Source organism: Saimiri boliviensis, chromosome 7, assembly GCF_048565385.1.
Source record: "Saimiri boliviensis isolate mSaiBol1 chromosome 7, mSaiBol1.pri, whole genome shotgun sequence".
NCBI lineage: Eukaryota > Metazoa > Chordata > Mammalia > Primates > Cebidae > Saimiri > Saimiri boliviensis.
In genome coordinates, this window is record NC_133455.1 from 124,264,482 (window position 1) to 124,283,707 (window position 19,226).

Here is a 19,226-nt window from a genome sequence, read left to right on the forward strand (position 1 = left end):
TCCTGAAAGCCTTTTGTTTTTTGTTAAATAAATACAGACTTACATTACACACATATTCTACTGTTTTTGCTCAATACATTATAGGCACACATAAATATCTATCTTAATTTTTAATACATGTGTGCCAAGTTTTTTAACTTTCCAGTATGGACAGCTTATGATTTTTCAATAGTTATGCTGCAACAAATGCTAGCCTGACTTTTCTTCAATCCTCTGAATACTTTGAAAGTAGTGGTGCCATCATCATTTACATAGTGTGTGCAGGAGCCTGCCAGCGGAGTGATCTGTAGAAGCTGTGATAACATTTGCATTGGTTCCTGTTCTGCCCCTGTTGCTTGTAGTCTTGATTCCCTTAGCCCTTGATTAAGATTAGAGGCTGAAAAGGGACTTGCAAAGGACACAGAGCAAGCAGTTTCAGCGGTGCCCTGCTAATGTAACAGGGAGTGTGAGTGTCCGAGAGCCCTCTAAGACTCACCTTCCACTTACAGAAATTACCGCTTACACTAGATTCCATAAACGTTTGCAATGTTTTCTTTTTTTTTTTGTCTTGCAGTAAGTTAATTATTCATAGAACTGTGCTCTGAACAGAAAATGCAAATGTGACCAAATGAGGTTTAGAGAAAGCGTTTCCACCAATTGTCCCCCTTTTCTTTTTCTATAGGCGTTAAACTATCCAAGTAGCCCACAGATATGCCCATCTTACAGGGGCATGTTATGTTTGTGGCAAAAGCATGAAGTTTACTTTCCAGTTAACTAGGGGAAATGTTTTTTTTCCCTCTTAGTTTCTTGAACCCCTAATCATTTGATTATCTCCTCCTTTCCTGGCTTCTGTCTTTTGCTCTGACCTCCTGACCTCAGGTGGCCATGAGAAGGGAAGCACGGGAAAAGCAAAGACCTTGCTCCTGCCTTTAGGCCTGTTGCCTTCTTTTCTTCAAACCTGCCCGCTTTCTTCTGTCCCTGAGTGTGCGCGCCATTACTTAGATTTACTCCTCCTGCCAATTTATTTTTTACTCCCCCTCTTGCAGGACTCAAATGGATGCTAAAAAGCCAAGGAAATGCGATATAAAGTATGCTAAGGTAAAGATCTTTGAATTTTCATTGGGGAAGTGAGGTATTGCAAGGACCTAGGGACTCCGGATCCAGTGCGGATGGTTGTACTCCAAGCACCTCTGGGGACAGTGCAAAGGGAAAGGTGTGGGGGTTCACGCTGACTGGCAGGGCCAAATCTGGGGGTGGGTGTGGAAGGAAAATCAGCAGAAGGGCAAGGCCTTAATCTAACAGGTGAGCTGTATTCCAGAAGACCCTGGGTGAGGGCATCCATGGTATCTTTTATTCTGCCCTATATAAGTGGGATCCTACCGGAAGTGTCCTGGAATAATTCAAGAAGATTTCCAGTAAAGATCTGCTTTTTTTTTTTCCTAACACAGACATGGTGTCTTTCCCTTTACTCTGGCTCAAAAGCTAGTGCAGTGCCACTGCACTGACGTTAAAATTGTGGTGGGATGACTCTGTGATAACCATCTATGGGGTCAATCTAAATCAGGTGTATTTTTACAATCTAACAGCACTCAGTTGGAATTTCTTAGTTTGTTCAAAAGATCATATTGTTTGGGGTCTTTGTCCTGAAAGTTTTGCAGCAAACTTCAGCCCAAAGCACTCAGTTTTGACTTCTGAATCCTGCCTGTACCACTGATTGGGAGAACTGGATTTCAGCAGCCTACAAGGCCTAGCAAAAACTGTCCTCCTATAAATCACATACACTTCCTTAAAATTATGACTTTAGGTTTCCTCTTCCAAGCGCTCTTCCTGATTTAACCCTAGTATTGTCCCTCTGGGGATTAGAACTCATACAAATAGACCCTAAGGCTCTAGCCCGCTACCGGTGCCACTACCACGTATAACAAAACACGTCTATTTTGCAATTTACAGGTGCAATTTTGAATACCTAAAACAAACTTATTTTGATAAAATAAAAAGTACTGTAAAATATTTGAAATAATAAATCTCCAGCAAAACATGATAATATAATAAAGATGGCATTCTCTTCAAGTGTTAAAATATGATGCAAACAGAACAGTTTTGGTTATGATTTTATTTTAGCAACATCATCATGAGGTTTGCAACTTGCACTTTTTTAAGCTGCTGGAGTGCACATTTATTGAATGCTGAGGTGACTCACACACGTGCCTTAGTGGCAAGTGCTATTATTATCCCCATTGGGCAGAAAGGGAAATTGATATACAAGCAAGGGCAACTAGCCCATAGTTATAATGCCAGTGAGTGGAGGATGGAATTCAAACCCATATTCTCTTTTAATTGTTATTTTTAAAATTTTTGAAAGTAGAGACAAGGGCCTTGCTGTGTTGCTCAGACTGGTCTTGAACTCCTGGGTTCAAGCAATCATTCCACTTTGATCTGCCAAACTGCTGGGATTACAGGTGTGAGCCGCAGCACCCGACCAAATCCATATGCCTCTCTGTGGCATAATGACAGCTCTGTTAAATGTTTTTCTGTAAAGTTCCTTGTACATTACAATTAATTTGAAAGAAAGCAAACTCTGTTGCAGTTACAATGATAGAAATTGTCAAAAATAAAGTATGTCTGGGCATGATGATTCACATCTGTAATCTCGGCACTTTGGGAGGCTGAGGTAGTAGGATCACTTGAGCCCAGGAGTTTGAGATCAGCCCGGATAACGTAGCAAGACCCCATGCCTGCAAATAATAATGACAATAATAAATTAGCTGGGTGTGGTAGTGCACCCCTGTAGTCCCAGCTACTTGGGAGGCTGAGGTAGTAGGATCGCTTGAGCCCAGGAGTTTGAGGCCGTACTGAGTCACGCTTGTACCACGGCATCCAGCCTGGGCAACAGAAGAAAACTCTGTCTCAAAATAAATAATAAAATAAAATAAAATAGAAACTCCACATTCAAAATTGATTTGCTCATGTTGTATTTTACAATAATTACTGGCAAATTTGCAGTATCATTTAAAAATACTCTTTAAACTTAAAACTACTGTCTTCATATTGCTAGTCATTCTAATGGGTCTTAAATAAATCTTTTACTGTCTATTGCTTTTCCTCAATGGACTACTCATCCAATTGAATTTAAGAGGTTTAAGTAAGGAAATGCAAACAAGTCAGTAACTGGTTTCTGCACATGAAGTCTTGGGTTTCAGTGGACAGTTACGATACTTATTGGAGAAAGAAAATGCATTGTATGAATTATAATCCCTTCATCTAAAAAAACACTGAAGAGAGAGCTATGGATCCTACGATGTCTACTGCCCCAACCAGGTGTTAAGAGGACAACTTAACTATTTAAATAAATTAATCATAATTTATGTTTCCACAGTATTTAAAACTACAAACGATAAGTGTGATATTTATAATAACCCATTATTCACATATTTTAATATGGATCTTGGTAACATTTCAGCCAAGGGAAATTTTAAAATGTGATTTCCCTTGACTTTAAGACAATAGTGTAGCCCTCTCTCTAGTAATCTGGAGTGCTTTTCAGAACGCCCTATTCATTTGGCTAACATGAGGTAAAACCTTGATGCCACTGGAGGTTCCCTATCCTTTTTGCTTAGCTGGCAAGGATCAAAGAACTCTCAGGAGGCTGGGAGCGGTGGCTCATGCCTGTAATCTCAGCACTTTGGGAGGGAGAGGCGGGCGGATCACCTGAGGTCGGGAGTTGGAGACCAACCTGATCAACATTTCGAAACCCTGTCTCTACTGAAAATACAAAATTAGCCAGACCTAGTGGCACGCGCCTGTAATCCCAGCTACTCGGGAGGCTGAGGCAGGAGAATCTCTTGAACCCGGGAGGTGGAGTTGTGGTGAACCAAGATCTGGACGCCATTGCACTCCAGCCCGGGCTACAAGCGTGAATCACCGTGTCAGAAAAAGAAAGAAAAAGAAAAGAACTCTCGTAGATCTGCTTTAGTTCTTTGTAAATTCTGGATATCAGCCCCTTGTCAGATGGGTAGACTGCAAAAAATTTTTCCCATTCTGTTGGTTGCCAATTCACTCTACTGACTGTTTCTTTTGCCGCGCAGAAGCTGTGGAGTTTGATTAGGTCCCATTTGTCTATTTTGGCTTTTGTTGCCATTGCTTTTGGCGTTTTAGTCATGAAGTCCTTGCCTACGCCTATGTCCTGAATGGTTTTGCCTAGATTTTCTTCCAGGGTTTTTATGGTGTTAGGTCTGATGTTTAAGTCTTTAATCCATCTGGAGTTAATTTTGGTACATGGACACAGGGAGGGGAGCACTACACACTGGGGTCCGTTGGGGGAAAATGGGGAAGGGACGGGGCGGGTGGGGAGGTGGGAAGAGATAGCATGGGGAGAAATGACAGATACAGGTGAGGGGAAGGAAGGCAGCAAACCACACTGCCATGTGTGTACCTATGCAACAATCTTGCATGTTCTTCACATGTACCCCAAAACCTAAAATAAAAAAAAAAAAAAAAAAAAGAACTCTCAGGAAAATGCTCTGTGTTGTATTTATCCTAACTGCCGGCAGGGGGAGCAGAGGTCTTTTGGTCCTCAGTCATCTCAACCAGTAGGCTGGACGACTTCTGGCTTTTCTGCATCTCAGCGTTGCCTCACCTGGTTTCTGGGACTTGAGAAGCTAGCTGAGCTCCAGGATCACAGGTTAGGCTATGCCAGGAAGAGAAACTGGGAGAGAGTCCTAGGGAGGGAAGCTGTTAATTTAGGATATTACATTTCAGTCTCCCTGACAACCACAATATGCTAGAAGGTACATCCAGAATCATTCTGAAGACACATTTGCAGTTTCAGCATCAGAAGCATAGGTACTTTTTCTCAGTTAATTTCTTAGATCCTTTCACTTGCCGAATATCACCTCCTTAGAGAGGCTTTCCTTCCCCGCCCTTTCTGATTACAAATCTCTTTGCTTGTTTATTGTCTGTCTTGCCCTCTAGAACTGCACTGTCCAATATGGTAGCCCTTGGCACATGGCTCTTGGCATGTCTCCTACTGGGGCGGGGGGAGCGTGCTGTGAGTGTCAGATGCACACCAGATTCCAGAGACTTGGTGTGAAAACAATAAATGTAAAATGACGTATTGGTAATTTTTTATAGTTGGGTTAGTATTTTGTCTTATTTTATTGTATTTTCTTTATGTCATATTGTAGTTTATATTTTATCATAGGCCAATTAATACCTCAATAAAGTTGTAGAATAATTTTATATTGTTCATATGTTAAGATAGTATTTTGAATATGTGTTAAATAAAACATATTATTACAATTAATTTCATCTGATTCTTTTTACCTCTTTAATGTGGCTGCCAGAAAATTAAAAATTATATGCATGACTCATATAATATTTCTGTCGGACATTGCTGCTCTGGAATGGACACTGCCCAATGGCAAAGTTTTATTGGACTGGTTCAATGCCAGATCCTCAGAACCTAGCCTCGCACAGAATAGCACTTGATGTGTACTTGTGGAATAAAAACTAGGAGTGTGTTTATTCATTTGTTCCCCCTACAAATATTTACTGTCTACTCATTTCAGATGTCATTCTAGGGGCTAGGAATGCAGTGGAGAACAAAATAGGCCATAAAACACTCAAAAACTGTAAAACTGGGATTCTTTGTAGGAAGATGAGATGTTTTGATTAAATGCTGAGAACGGTAGTGACTCACCTTTATTTTCCCTGGCAGTTAAAGAGTTGGAATTGAATAGACCAGTGGTTCTCAGCCTTGATTGTGTGTTGGGAACACCCAGGGAAGTTTTAAAGATTACTGAAATCAGAATATTTAGGGGTCATGTACATTTTTTTAAAAGCTCTTTTCTGTCATGTGGGGACAGGTGTCCATTTCATCATCAGCTGTGAGACCTCAGTTAGTTCATTGTCTCTGACCCTTCGCTGTTTGTGAAACTGGAATAATTCCTGCATTCTCTGATTGCGGTGATATTAAAGGAGATAAGAGAATGTGAGCTCTCCGGCTGGCAAAGGTTGGAAGCCCAATAAATATTGGTTGCTTTTACCTTCCCCCTGTCTCTCCATTTAACAGAAAGGGGCTTCTTCCTATAAGAGATGGGCTTATCAACGAGTGTCACACAGTGGAAGAGGATATCTGAGGGCCATTCATTGTTTCATTTCCCTGTCTCATCAGCACTCCCTATACAAAAAGCAGGAACAAAACAAAACCCTAATCCGACCATTTGGTGTTGGGCAAAGGAATGGAAATCAGACGAAACTGAAGAGAGAGCAAGCAGCAGAAATGTTAATTGCTAGTTTTGTCTAGGTTTTTAAGGTGGCACACTATTATTTATGGTAATGTATTCACTTTTTTTTTTTTTTAATTGAGATGGAGTCTCGCTCTGTCGCCCAGGCTGGAGTGCAGTGCCACAATCTAGGCTCACTGCAACCTCTGCCTCCTGGATTCAAGCGATTCTTCTGCCTCAGCCTCTGGAGTAGCTGGGACTACAGGTGTGTGCCACCACGCCCAGGTAATTTTTGTATTTTTAGTAGAGATGGGTTTCACCATATTGGCCAGGCCGTTCTCAAACTCCTGATCTTGTGATCCACCCTCCTTGACCTCCCAAAGTGTTGGGATTATGGGAGTGAGCCACCACGCCCAGCCTGCATTCAACTTTTAAATGCAAATGGAAGACTCAGACTAGAAGAACTTGTAATGATCATTACAAGTTAACATTAAAACATCTAAAATGTAATCACAAGCAGCCAATCTAGAATCAGTGTCTCAATGAAGATAGGCATATACTTGTATATAATATCTACATTTGGGATGAATTGGGGCCCTGAAGGAGAGTTTTATATACTCTTCCCCATTCTTTCCCAGGGCCCCATTCTTCCCGAGATCTACATGGGAAGTACCAGTTTCTTTGTTCTGCATTTTCATTGGTGCTTTGATTTCTAATAAAAGAAAGAAGAACAAAGATTTGAAATTACTTTTGGTTATGTCAAAGGAATGTGAAATGAGCAGGAATTGTGGCGGGGGGTTGCGCATGTCTGAGTACAAGAATTAATCAGAGCAATAGATACTTCTATTGAAAGCTTCTTCAGGCCATGACAAATAGAGTGGCAGTTCGACGTTGGAGGTGAGAGTAGAGATGTTCGGAATGCAATCCCTGCCTTTCCCGTGTGTGTTATAGCAGTGTATGCTCGCTTCTTTCAACAATGTTGAGGTGGTCATCGCCTCCATTTTACAGAGAAGGAAACTGAGATCCAAAGAGATTTATATAGCAAGGTACCCAAAGTCAGTCAGGAATAAAAGCTGAAATCAGGATTCAGATTTTATTCTGTAATTCATACATTCTTTTCAAGAAATAATTCTCATTATTAAGTGTTGAATATATGTGAAAGAATCTTAAAGAGATATGTGTAAGGTATAAAGAATGATACTGCAGCGCCATGGCCACTTTTGTGTGTACCTAACACAAGATTTTACAAAAGCAGTCCCCTGCGTGTCCCTTCCCACTGCATCTTGTCCTGTTCATTGTCCCCTGAGATAACTACTTGTTGAGTTCTATATCTATTTTTCCACTGATGATCTGTTTCTAAATCTTCTAAACTATATATTGGCTAATTTTGCATGTTTTTGATTTTTATATACATGGAATCATACTGTTACGCGTTCTTCTGCAACTTGCTTTTTATGCTTAGTACTAAGCCAGTGTACACTGGTATAACATTTGGCTGGTTTTCACTTGGATAGATCAGGCCTCTTCTGATTGTCTGAATAAGACGATGATCCTCTGTTCTAGGAACACTGGTTATCAATTAATTTAACTGCCGTGTTTCATTATAAAGAAACACCACATTTTTAAAATCAGTTTTACAATTAATGGATATTTTGTTTTTTATTGTGTATTTGCTATTTATTTATTTATTTGATATGGTCTCGTTCTATCACTCAGGCTGGAGTGCAGTGGCAAGATCTCAGCTCACTTCAACCTCCACCCCAGGTTCAAGCAATTCTCCTGTCTCAGCCTCCCAAGTAGCTAGGATTACAGGCGTCTGTCACCATGCCCCGCTAATTTTTGTTTTTTTTGGTAGAGGCAGGGTTTCACTATTTTGGCCAGGCTGGTCTAGAGCTCCTGACTTCAAGTGATCTGCCCACCTTGGCCTCCCAAAGTGCTGGGATTGCAGATGTAAGCCACCATGCCCAGCCCTGATTTTTTTTTTTTGACAAGAGTCTTGCTTTGTCTCCCAGGCTGGAGTATAGTGGTGTGATCTCAGCTCACTGCAGCCTTTGCCTCCCGGGTTAAAGTTATTCTTGTGCCTCAGCCTCCCAAGTAGCTGCGATTACAGGTGTGCACCACTACGTGCAACTAACTTTTGTATTTTTAGTAGAAACGGGGTTTCTCCATGTTAGCCAGGGTAGTCTCTCAAACTTGTGACCTCAAGTGATCCATCAGCCTCGGCGTCCCAAAGTGCTGGGTGAGCCACTGTGCCCAGCCATATTTGCTATTTAAAATGATGCAGCTATGAGCATTCTTGTGCATGTTTCTTAGTGTGCCTGTCTAGGCATTTCTAAGGTGTCTTCCTAGGAGGGAAACTGCTGGGTAACAGGATATGTGAATGCTTAACTTTACCAGATAATGACAAACTGTTTTCCAAAACACTGGTACCAGTGTACCTGGTCAACAGCAGTGCGCACACAGTTCAGTCGTTCCACGTCCTTTTTAGGACCTGATATTGTGTGACTTTTTAAGTTTGCCAATTTACTAACAATAATTAATTTTTTTGTTGTTGTTTGTTTTTTGAGATAGAGTCTCGCTCTGTCACCCAGGCTGTAGTGCAATGGTGTGATCTTCGCAATTCTTCTGCCTCAGCCTCCCGAGTAGCTGGGACTACAGGCACGTGCCACCACGCCTGACTTTTAAAATATTTTTAGTAGAGAAGGGGTTTTACCATGTTGGCCGGGATGGTCTTGATCTCCTGCCTTGTGACCCGCCCACCTCGGCCTCCCAAAGTGCTAGTATTACAGGCATGAGCCACCGCGCCTGGCCAATTTATTGCATTTTAACGTGTATTTTGATGATGATTGTTAATGAGATCGAACCTTTTTTCATATATTTATTGGCCATCTGTGTTTCCTCTTCTTTGAAAAGCTTTGTCATGCCTTTATTGTTTAAATATTTTTCTGTGGTGTTGTTTGTCCTTTTTATTGATTTGTAGAATATTTTACATATTCTGTCTACTCATCCCGTGTCAGTTGTATGTGCTGAAAATACCTTCTCCTAGTTGTTGGCTTGTCTGTTTTTTATTTGCTTAATTTTTAAAGAGGAGTTTTAGGTTTCCAGAAAAATTGAGCAGAGAAGTACACTTTCCATATACGCTATTCCTCTGTACAGTTTCTCCTATTATTAACATTTCACATTCATGTGTAGTTGGTGCAATTGATGTACCAAGATTGATACATTTTTAACTCATGTTCATAGTCTACATCAGTTTTCCTTTGTGTTGTACATTCTATGGAGTTTGACAAAGGCATAGTGTCATTTATCTACTATTATTGGATGATAAAGGATTGTTTCACTGACCTAAAAATACTCCATTGTCCATCTATTCATTCCTTTCTCCCACAACAAACCCCCTAGCAACCACTCTTTTCTATCTCCTTAGTTTTGCCTTTTCTAGAGTATCGTACCATAGAATCATGCAGTACGTTGCCTTTTCAGACTGCCTTTTTTCATTTAGCGAAGTTCTCCACGTCTTTTTCATGGCTTGATACCTTATTTCCTTTTATCAGTGAATAATACCACACTGTATGGATGTACCAGTTTGTTTATCCATTCACTGATCGAAGAATAATTTGGTTGCTTCCAATATTTTAGCAGTTATAAACAGATATGCTGTAAGCATTCATGTGCAGGTTTTTTATAGGGATATACATTTTTTAGTTAATTTGGATAAATACCAAGGAGCATGATTGCTGGATTGCAGGTTAAGGCTACATTTAGCTTCAAAAGAAACTGCTGCATTATCCTCCAAACTAGCTGTACCATTCTGCCTTCCCACCAACAACGAATAAGAATTCCTGTTATGTCACCTCCTTGCCAGCATTTGGTGTTGTCACAGTGTATGTTTTTGGACATTCTAGTAGGTGTGTAGTGGCATCTCATTGTTTTAATTTGCAATTGCCTAATAACATAATATTGAGGATCTTTTCATATGCATATTTGACATCTATATATCTTATCTGGAGAGCTGGTGTTTATTCAGATATTTTGCCAATTTCTAACTGGATTGTTTCCTTATTGTTGAATTTTAAGAGTTTTTTTGTATATGTAGGCACAAACCCCTTATTAGATATGTGTTTTGCACTTATTTTCTACTAGTCTGTGTTTTCTCTTTTCATTTCCTTAACAAAGTCTTCTGCAAAGAAGTTTTCATTTTAATGAAGTCCAGCTTATCCATTTTTTTTCATCATGATCATGCTTTTTTTATTGTAGCTAAAAAGTCAGTACTGAACTGAAGGTTATCTAGATTTTCTTCTATGTCATCTTCTAGAAGTTTTATAGATTTGTGATTTATAGGTAGGTCTATGAGCCATTTTGAGTTAATTTTTGTGGAAGGTATAAGGTCTGTGTCTAGATTAATATTTTTTTTATGTGGTGTTCAGTTGTGCCAGCACTGTTTTTGTTTGTTTGTGATAGGTCTTGCTGCATTTCCCAGGCTGGCCTCAAACTCCTGACGTCAAGTGATCTCCTGGCCTCAGCCTCTGAGTAGTTGGAACGAAAGGTGTGTATCACCATGCTGGGCTTAGTACTATTTGTTGAAGAGACTCCTTTCTCCATAATTGATTTTGCTCCATTGTCAATGATCAGTTGACTCTGTTTGTGTGGGTCTGTTTATGGGACCTCAATTTGTTCCATTCAACTATTTGTCTATTCTTTCTTCAGTGCTACACTATCTTGATCGCTGTAGCTTAATAGTAAGTCATGAGGTTGGGTCATCAGCCGTCTAACTTCGCTGTTCTTCAGTTTTGTGTTGGCTATTCTAGGTCTTTTCTTTTTCCATATGAACTTTAGAATCAGTTTATTGATGTCCGTGAAATAACTTGCTGGAATTCTGATTGGGATTGTGTGGAATCTACAGATTAAGTTGGGAAGAACTAACATCTTAAGGAGATTTAGCCTTCTGATCATGAACATGGAAAATATCTCAATTTGTTTAGATCATCTTTGATTTCTTCTGTCAGAGTCTTGTAGTTTTTCTCAGATAGATCTTATACATATTTTGTCATATTTATAGCTAAGTATTTCAATTTCTTGGGAGTGTTAATGTAAATGATAATGTGCTTTTAATTTCAAATTCCAATGGTTCATTTCTGGTATATAAGAGAGCAGTTGACATTTGTGTAGTAATCTCTTGTATGCTGCAGCTTTTATGTAATCTTGGGTTTTCTTTTTACTTTCTTTATGTTGTTTTTTGATAAACAGAAGTAATGAATTAAAAGCTGGTAAATTTATGGTATGCACTTTTTGCCTTAATAAATCGTTCCCTACTCTGAAGTTATACAAGTTTTATAATTTTGCCTTTCTTCTAGCCATTTTGTCATTATGTCTTTCATATTCTTTCTCATCTTCTGAAACTCAAATTAAATGTATGTTAGAACTTGTTTTACCCTCTACATCTATAATCTCTGACTAGATTTTTCATTTCTTTGTCTCTTTGCTGTTTGCTGGTTAATTTCTTCAAACCCATCTTTTCCAGTTCACTCACGGTCTCTTTGGCTATGTGTAATATGTTATTAAACCCATTCATTTGGTTTTTAAATTCAACTGTTATATTTTTTAGTTTTGAAAGTTCTAATTTGTTCATTTTTAAATCTGTTTGGTTATTTGCATGGAGTCATACACTTTACTAATATTTTTAGGTTCTTTAACTTATAAGTTTTACCTGATAATTCCAATATTTGGATGTTATATTTGGAAATATAAGTACTTGGAAATACGAGGGGCGGGATCAGATTCTGGTGTTCATAGTTTCTGCTAATTCTCACCCACAGCACCTTGTTGTCTTGTGTCTTTTAACTTTTTCTTTTTTAAAAATATGAGCTTACTAGTCTCATTTTGTGGAAAAGGCAGCTGAGCCTGAGAGAGTGTAAATGGTTGGCCAAAGCCACATAGCCAGCAAGTGGCAGAGTAAGAATGCCAGTCAAAATCTGTCTGACTCTGAAGTCTATGTAGTTTTCTCTATCCTGTGAAGTCTTCAAGACCCTTGGCTGATGAACTCTTTTATTAAATCATCCCATATGTGATTACTGAGGGCCAAGCGTTGTTTTCGGTGCTGGGATACAAAAATAAACAACGCACATCTCCTTTCACAGCATGCACAGCCTAGTGGGAGCATGTGGGCAAGTGACAGGGAGGAATGGCAGTGCTCTCATGCAGGTAGAAACATCTCTCTGGGAGCCCAAAGTTTTCTGAAGCCATTGGCTAATGCCCAGGGTACCATTTCATGCTTCACTGACATGCCAGCCACTTTGGTACTGTCACATGGCATGTGTTACAGGACTCCTTATTCATAATTTCTTCTGAATGGATCATTCCCCCTGGAGTTATGCAAAGAGGCTGCATGTGGACCAGAGGGAGGGCATTTTAGGTAGAAGAAATAACATATGCAAGAGCAGGCAAAGGCATTCTCTCTACATCGATACAAACAGAGCCTTAGAAATCATCTACTCAAACCCTCCTATACGATGCATAAATACACGTTATGTTATAGAAAATTTCATGTCTGATTTATAGAATGAATGTCTGTTTTCTGAATGTCTCCATTGTCAGCTGTATTCAGGCACTATCAGAGTAAAAGCATGATCTTATTTTTAATCAGAGATCTTTGGAGGGAAGGTTGTTTATAATCCCTTGCCACTCCATTTCCTGGCAGAACACAAAGACGTCAGAGGAGATCACTGGGTGGCAGCATGAGACGGTAAAAAGAGGCTAGCGGGCTTAGGTTCTAGACTTGGGCTTGCTGCTGTTAATTGTGTTATCTTGGACAAGTCACTTGGATAATCTTTGCCTCTCTTTCTCCGTCTGTAAAATAAGGGCATTATACAACACATGCACTAAGATTACATTCAGCATCATGATTTTCCAAGATGCATTTAACAGAAGTCCAGAAGACGAAGTATCTCCCCAAGACCTTGCGCCGAATGCCTTAGAAATTGACTCCAGCTGTCTGGACCTCCAGGCTTCCTTCAGTGCTCTGTCACTGAAGGAAGGGCAAGAGCCTGGAGGTCCAGACAGCTGGACAATAGATGGCAGGGTCTCCTCTTTCCACCTCTACCAGGGACAGAGCTGGTGGGCATGACCCCAGGGAGGCTACTACATCCATAAGATGAAAATCTGATCCTCCCAAGAGGCTGGCTACAGTCATCCCACTAATGGGTCTCGGGGGTGCAACTGTGGCTGTCTGTGTGATCTGAAGGCGGCTCCTCCTTATCTAGGCTTCCTGGGCTTCCTCATGCACAGTAAAGGGACTTTAAAGGTAGACTCTTAGCTTCAAGTGGCTGTGGGAGAGATGCTGTGATTTGTTCAGAGTCAGTAGCAGCCAGGGTAGCTTAATCCCTTATGGGGGCTCTTAGGAGCCCAGGCACCTCCCTTCCTCTGCTGAGCCTAATTGTCTAACTAGTTGAATTCTGCAGAAAATCCCCAAGGACTTTCTCTCTCCTGGTCACACCTGCTCCCTGTGTGAATGCATTTGTTTTTAACTCCTGGTAGTTCTGGCCTCTGGGAAGGATGACAGAGCCTGTAAGGAAGAAGCTGTGAGCTGATATCACAGAAGTTGAGCTTCACTTGCCCATCCAACCACGAGGCACTTGGGGATTTTTTTTTTTTTTTAAATGGGAAAGAGGTGTCAGCTGAGAAAATAGGAAAATCGCCTGTGAAGTATGACTGAGGAGGGATGGTATGATGGAGGTGTGCCTTTCTGAAAAGGCTGGGTGGCCTGAGGCCTGCAGAGTCCACTTGCTGTCTTCCCTGAACTGTCCAGATGAGGAGATCCAGCGTTCGGTCCAAGGTAATAAGACAAGTCAATGCCTCTGGAGTTCTGCTCTAACTAGCCCTAAATAGACCAGTCCTATTATCCCTTGGGTCTTAGGGTAAAGGAGCAGGACATATACTCCCCCGTGGCCCTTGGGTAAACGGAGCTTTTTACCCAAGGTGAGAGAGCCTGTACATGCTGGGGGGCAGGGCCTGACATGATGAGAATGCAGAGTAGACGGAAGGCAGAGCACCTAGGGACAAGACACTGAAGTGGACCTGGGACTGGGAATTCCATCCTTCGGGGTTCCTCTTTCATCCGCTCCGACACAGAGATTACACGGTCAGGTCCGCGCGATTCGTAATGGGAACAGGCTTCTACCAGGTGGGTTCTTCTTCCCCACCGTGAACCATCTCTTGCCTCCTCTGAGTACCAGTTCATTTATTTGGGACAAAGTGCTTCCTTTTCCAGGGTTCTCTTTGCAATTGCAGTTGCCTTTGAGAGGCAGGCATGAGCAGAGAAGTTTCTCTTGTGTGAATTTGCTGATTAGAGGCTCTTCTTCCAAAAGAAAGGCCAGGGAACAGGGGATCACTGCTTCCTGGTGGGAATACAAGCCACTAGGAGCAGGGAATGAGGCTAGAACGGGGCAAGGGCGGACTGCCCACCAGGAGGGGAAGGACCGACGTCAAAGCTCAGCTGTCTCCCTGGGCGGCCTAAAGTTGTCTCAGATCTTTCAGGACAAGTGCTAGGTCCTGAAAATTCCTGCTCCTTCCCTCCCTCTCTCCTTTCCTTCCCTCTCACCTTCTTTACCTCCTCCTTTAGTGCATATTAAATGCCTACTACAGGTTGAGTATCTCTTATCCGAAATACTTGGGAACAAAAGTGTTTTGAGTTTCAGATTTTTTTAGATCTAAGAATATTTGCATATACATAATGAGATATTTTGGGGACGGGACCCAACTCTAAACACAAAATTCATTTATGTTTCAGATACACTTTATGCACATGGCCTGAAGGCAACTTTATACAATATTTTAAATAATTTTGTGCATGAAACAAAGTTTGTGCACCTGAGTGGTGTCATTGTTGACACTCAAAAGGTTATGGATTTCGGAGCATTTCAGGTTAGGGATGCCCAGTCTCTAATGCAGGATATTATGTTAGGCTTTGAGATAAGACCCAGGGCTTTTATTAAAGAGTCTTACAGACCAGCAGAAGAAACTAGTAGAACAACCTTGTCTAACAAGCCTTTGCCGGTGCTGTGGTAGAAGTACAGAGCATGGGGTAGCGAGTGGCTTACGAATGTGAATGCAAGAGGGAATGATCAAAGAGGCTTCCTGGAGAAAGCGCTGCTACGGCCGGGGCCTCAATGCAGGTGAACGATCAGGACATGGACTTGGTGATGTGGTGGTGGGGTGAATGATGGGAGAACACTCCAAGCAGAAACAGAGCAGGAGTAAAAGTGCTGAGATGTGGAACAGTGCCATATTTGAAAATGGCAGGAGCCCAAAGGCAGGGAGAGGGCCATGAGAAGGGTTGAGGCTGGGGGCGCTTTGTGAACCAGGACTTCTACTTCCTGGGAAGTCGCTAGGAGATATAGGCAACTTACTAACGTGATCAGAGGCTCACGTTTAATTTCTGAGGGCGCTCAGGAGGCAGGGTAGAGGATAGGATGGACTGGGGAGAGGCGGGAAAGCTGCTTAAGAGACCATTACAGCAAGTGGTTGAACTCGGGGTGTAGTGGGCAAAGAATCGTGAAGGGGTATCTTTATTCTCATATAATGATGCCACTCACAGTGAGAAATCAGGTGACAAATTTGAAGTTTGAAAAAGCCTTCTGCCTCTTACTTTTATTGATTTATTCTTTTGAGACAGTCTCACTCTGTGGCCAAGGCTGGAATGCAGTGGTATGATCTCAGCTCACTGCAACCTCCGCCTCCCGGGTTCAAGCAATTCTCATGCTTCAGCCTCCCAAGTTGCTGGGACTATAGGCACCTGCGACCACGCCTGGCTAATCTTTGTATTTTTAGTAGAGACGGGATTTCACCATCTCTACTAAAACCATTGGCCAGGTTGGTCTCCAACTCCCAACCTCAGGTGATCCACCTGCCTCAGCCTCCCAAAGTGTTAGGATTACAGGCATGAGCCACCGCATCCAGCCCTGACTCACTTTTGAAAGTGAGATGATTGTCAGCTTGTGTTCATTAATATGAATTTGCAATTGAGGCACTTCCCTGTGACATCCTACAAAGAAGCAGTGTCAGGAAGAAGACACTCAGTGAAACCCTACTCCCTCCTGAGACACACAGCAGATCCAACCTTGGCTCTGGAGCCGGTCCCAGCTCACTTTAGCCTCTTGTCATGATGGCATGGACGCTGACACACAGGGTAGGCTCTGTGGGACCCTCCGATGACCCAACCAGAGGAACTGGTCTTGAAGTTCCAGAGCTGGCACATCATGGAAAGCCTAACGTTTGTTGCCATGGAATCTCCTGGGGGAGTATGAGAAGAATTCGTAAAAAGTTAGAAAGGATACATACACATCAATGACATAAAGAAAAACACAAGTTCAGAGGTGGGAGAGACTAGTTCGAAAGGAGGGGATTATATTAGAATGTGGCTAACAAATCTGTCTGTACAGAACTCACTTGGGGAAGCTTAAAATACAGGTTTCTGGGCTCTACCTCTAGGGAGCCTGGACTGTGTGATCTTCTGTGCTTAGTGCACTGCCTGGAACATAGACACGCTCCGTAAATGCGTTAAGAATAAATGCATCTCCAAGGTCCCTCCCAACTCAGTTATTCTGTGTGTCCTTCCGGCTTGGGGAGGCAGGAGGGAGGTGTTGCTGGAAGAATCTTTGAGGCAAGAAGGAGAGCAGGATCACAGGACCAAGTAATTGGACAGAACAATTTGGCACATTTGTAGCTATTTTGCATAAATGCCAGGTACAGAGTAGGGGCGGGTGAGTACGCTGGTTTAGACTTTCCCCCTTCCTTTAATCATCAGCTTTTAAGCTGAACTCAGCTTTTATTGGAGAAAGGTGAGCTAGCTGAAACAGGCGGATGGAATTTGCTGTGTTTTTTTTTTTTTTTTTCTGAGAAAACAGAAGTGTGCGAAACCAAGTGCTTAGCTAGCTCAAAAAACAGACACACATGAGGGCAGAGGAAGGGCCCTGGGTCAGGACTTGAGACTGGAGCACACTTCACCCCCCCATCGGCCCACCTGTGACGTGTTGACGCACTGTCTGGGTCCTATGGGTCTATCGCCTAGTGATGTCGCCTAGTGATGGCAAGCAAGCCAGAAACCCCAGGGAATCCCAAGATTCCAATGCGGGCCTGTGTGTGAGAGAATCTTAATGACCTCAGGCTACCTGTGAGCCCAGCATTTCCAGTACCCTCTCTTGATTCCCACAGTTGCTGTTTCCATAGACTGAGGCTCTCCCGGCGCAGTTTCCCTGCTGCCTCCTAAAGCCTGTTCCACTCTCTCCAGGCTCTCATGGAGAAAGTGCTCCTGCACTTATTACTGCCTTCTCCTCCCTTGCATTTCGTGGGACCATTTACAGTTATCTGCTATAATATCTTTTGCTTTTAAACAGTGGTATTGTTGATGATAAAAGCAGTACACATTGATACCAAAAGTTTGGAATAAAGAAGCTTCACAGTTTAGTTCTGGCTGTTTAGAATGCTTCTGTGAGCTGTGACGGTCACAAAAAGGAGAATTGAAAAGAGCTTTAGCTGGGGGCATGATGGCTCATGCCCGTGATCCTAATACTGGGAGGCCAAGGCAAGAGGATTGCTTGAGCCGAGGAGTTCAAGACAGCCTGGGCAACATAGCAAGATCCTGTCTCTACCAAAAATAAAAATACAAATAGTTGGCTAGGCTTGGGAGTGTACACCTGTCACCACGCTGGAGTGCAGTGGTGCGATCTCAGCTCACTGCAACCTCCACCTCCTGGGTTCAAGCAATTCTTCCTGCCAAAGCCTCCCAAGTAGCTGGGACTAAAGGTGTGCGTCATTATGCCTAGCTAATTTTCGTATTTGTAGTAGAGACCAGCTTTCACCATGTTGGCCAGGATGGTCTCAATCTCTTCACCTCATGATCTGCCCGCCTCGGCTTTCCAAAGCTGGGATTACAGGCTTGAGCCACTGCGCCCAGCCTGGTAACTGTCTATCTGCGTACTGCACACATTATGTCACCTTCCTCTGTGGTGTGCTTGCTACCCTCTGGGACACACTGCTCTAGTATTTTTTTTTTTTTTTTGAGACGGAGTTTCACTCTTGTTACCCAGGCTGGAGTGCAATGGCGCAATCTCGGCTCACCGCAACCTCCGCCTCCTGGTCTCAGGCAATTCTCCTGTCTCAGCCTCCTAAGTAGCTGGGATTACAGGCACGCGCCACCACGCCCAGCTAGTTTTTTGTATTTTTTTTTTAGTAGAGACAGGGTTTCACTATGTTGACCAGGATGGTCTCGATCTCTCAACCTCGTGATCCACCCGCCTCGGCCTCCCAAAGTGCTGGGATTACAGGCTTGAGCCACCACGCCCGGCCTGCTCTAGTATTTTGATTTTCTCCTCCTTACCCTTTCTGAGTGGGAAGTCTCTTCTGATCAGGTCACCGGTGTCCAGGCTGGGTGCCTGTGTTCTGGTGGGTTCCACCATGACACCTTCAGAGTCACACTCAGGGTGAAAAGACTTCCAGGCAAGGCAATGGGCATTTTCTTTTCTAAAGAGCAAGAGCAGCTCAGCTGTTACTCCTTACCATATCCGGGGTCTCTAGTTAAGATTTTGTTGGGAAAAAAAGGCCATATTGTTGTTGTTGTTGTTTTTTTTTGAGACAGAGTTTCACTCTTGTTACTCAGGCTGGAGTGCAATGGCGCGATCTCGGCTCACCGCAACCTCTGCCTCCTGGGTTCAGGCAATTCTGCCTCAGCCTCCTGAGTAGCTGGGATTACAGGCACGTGCCACCATGCCCAGCTAATTTTTTGTATTTTTAGTAGGGACGGGGTTTCACCACATTGACCAGGATGGTCTCGATCTGTTGACCTTGTGATCCACCCACCTTGGCCTCCCAAAGTGCTGGGATTACAGGCGTGAGCCACTGTGCCTGGCCTGTTTTTTTTTTTTTTTTTTTTTTTTTTTTTTTTTTTTTTTTTTTTTTTTTTTTTTTTAAAGCATGAGAACCATAGGCCAAGCCCATCCAGGATGAACACTTTGGGAACGATCATTTGTT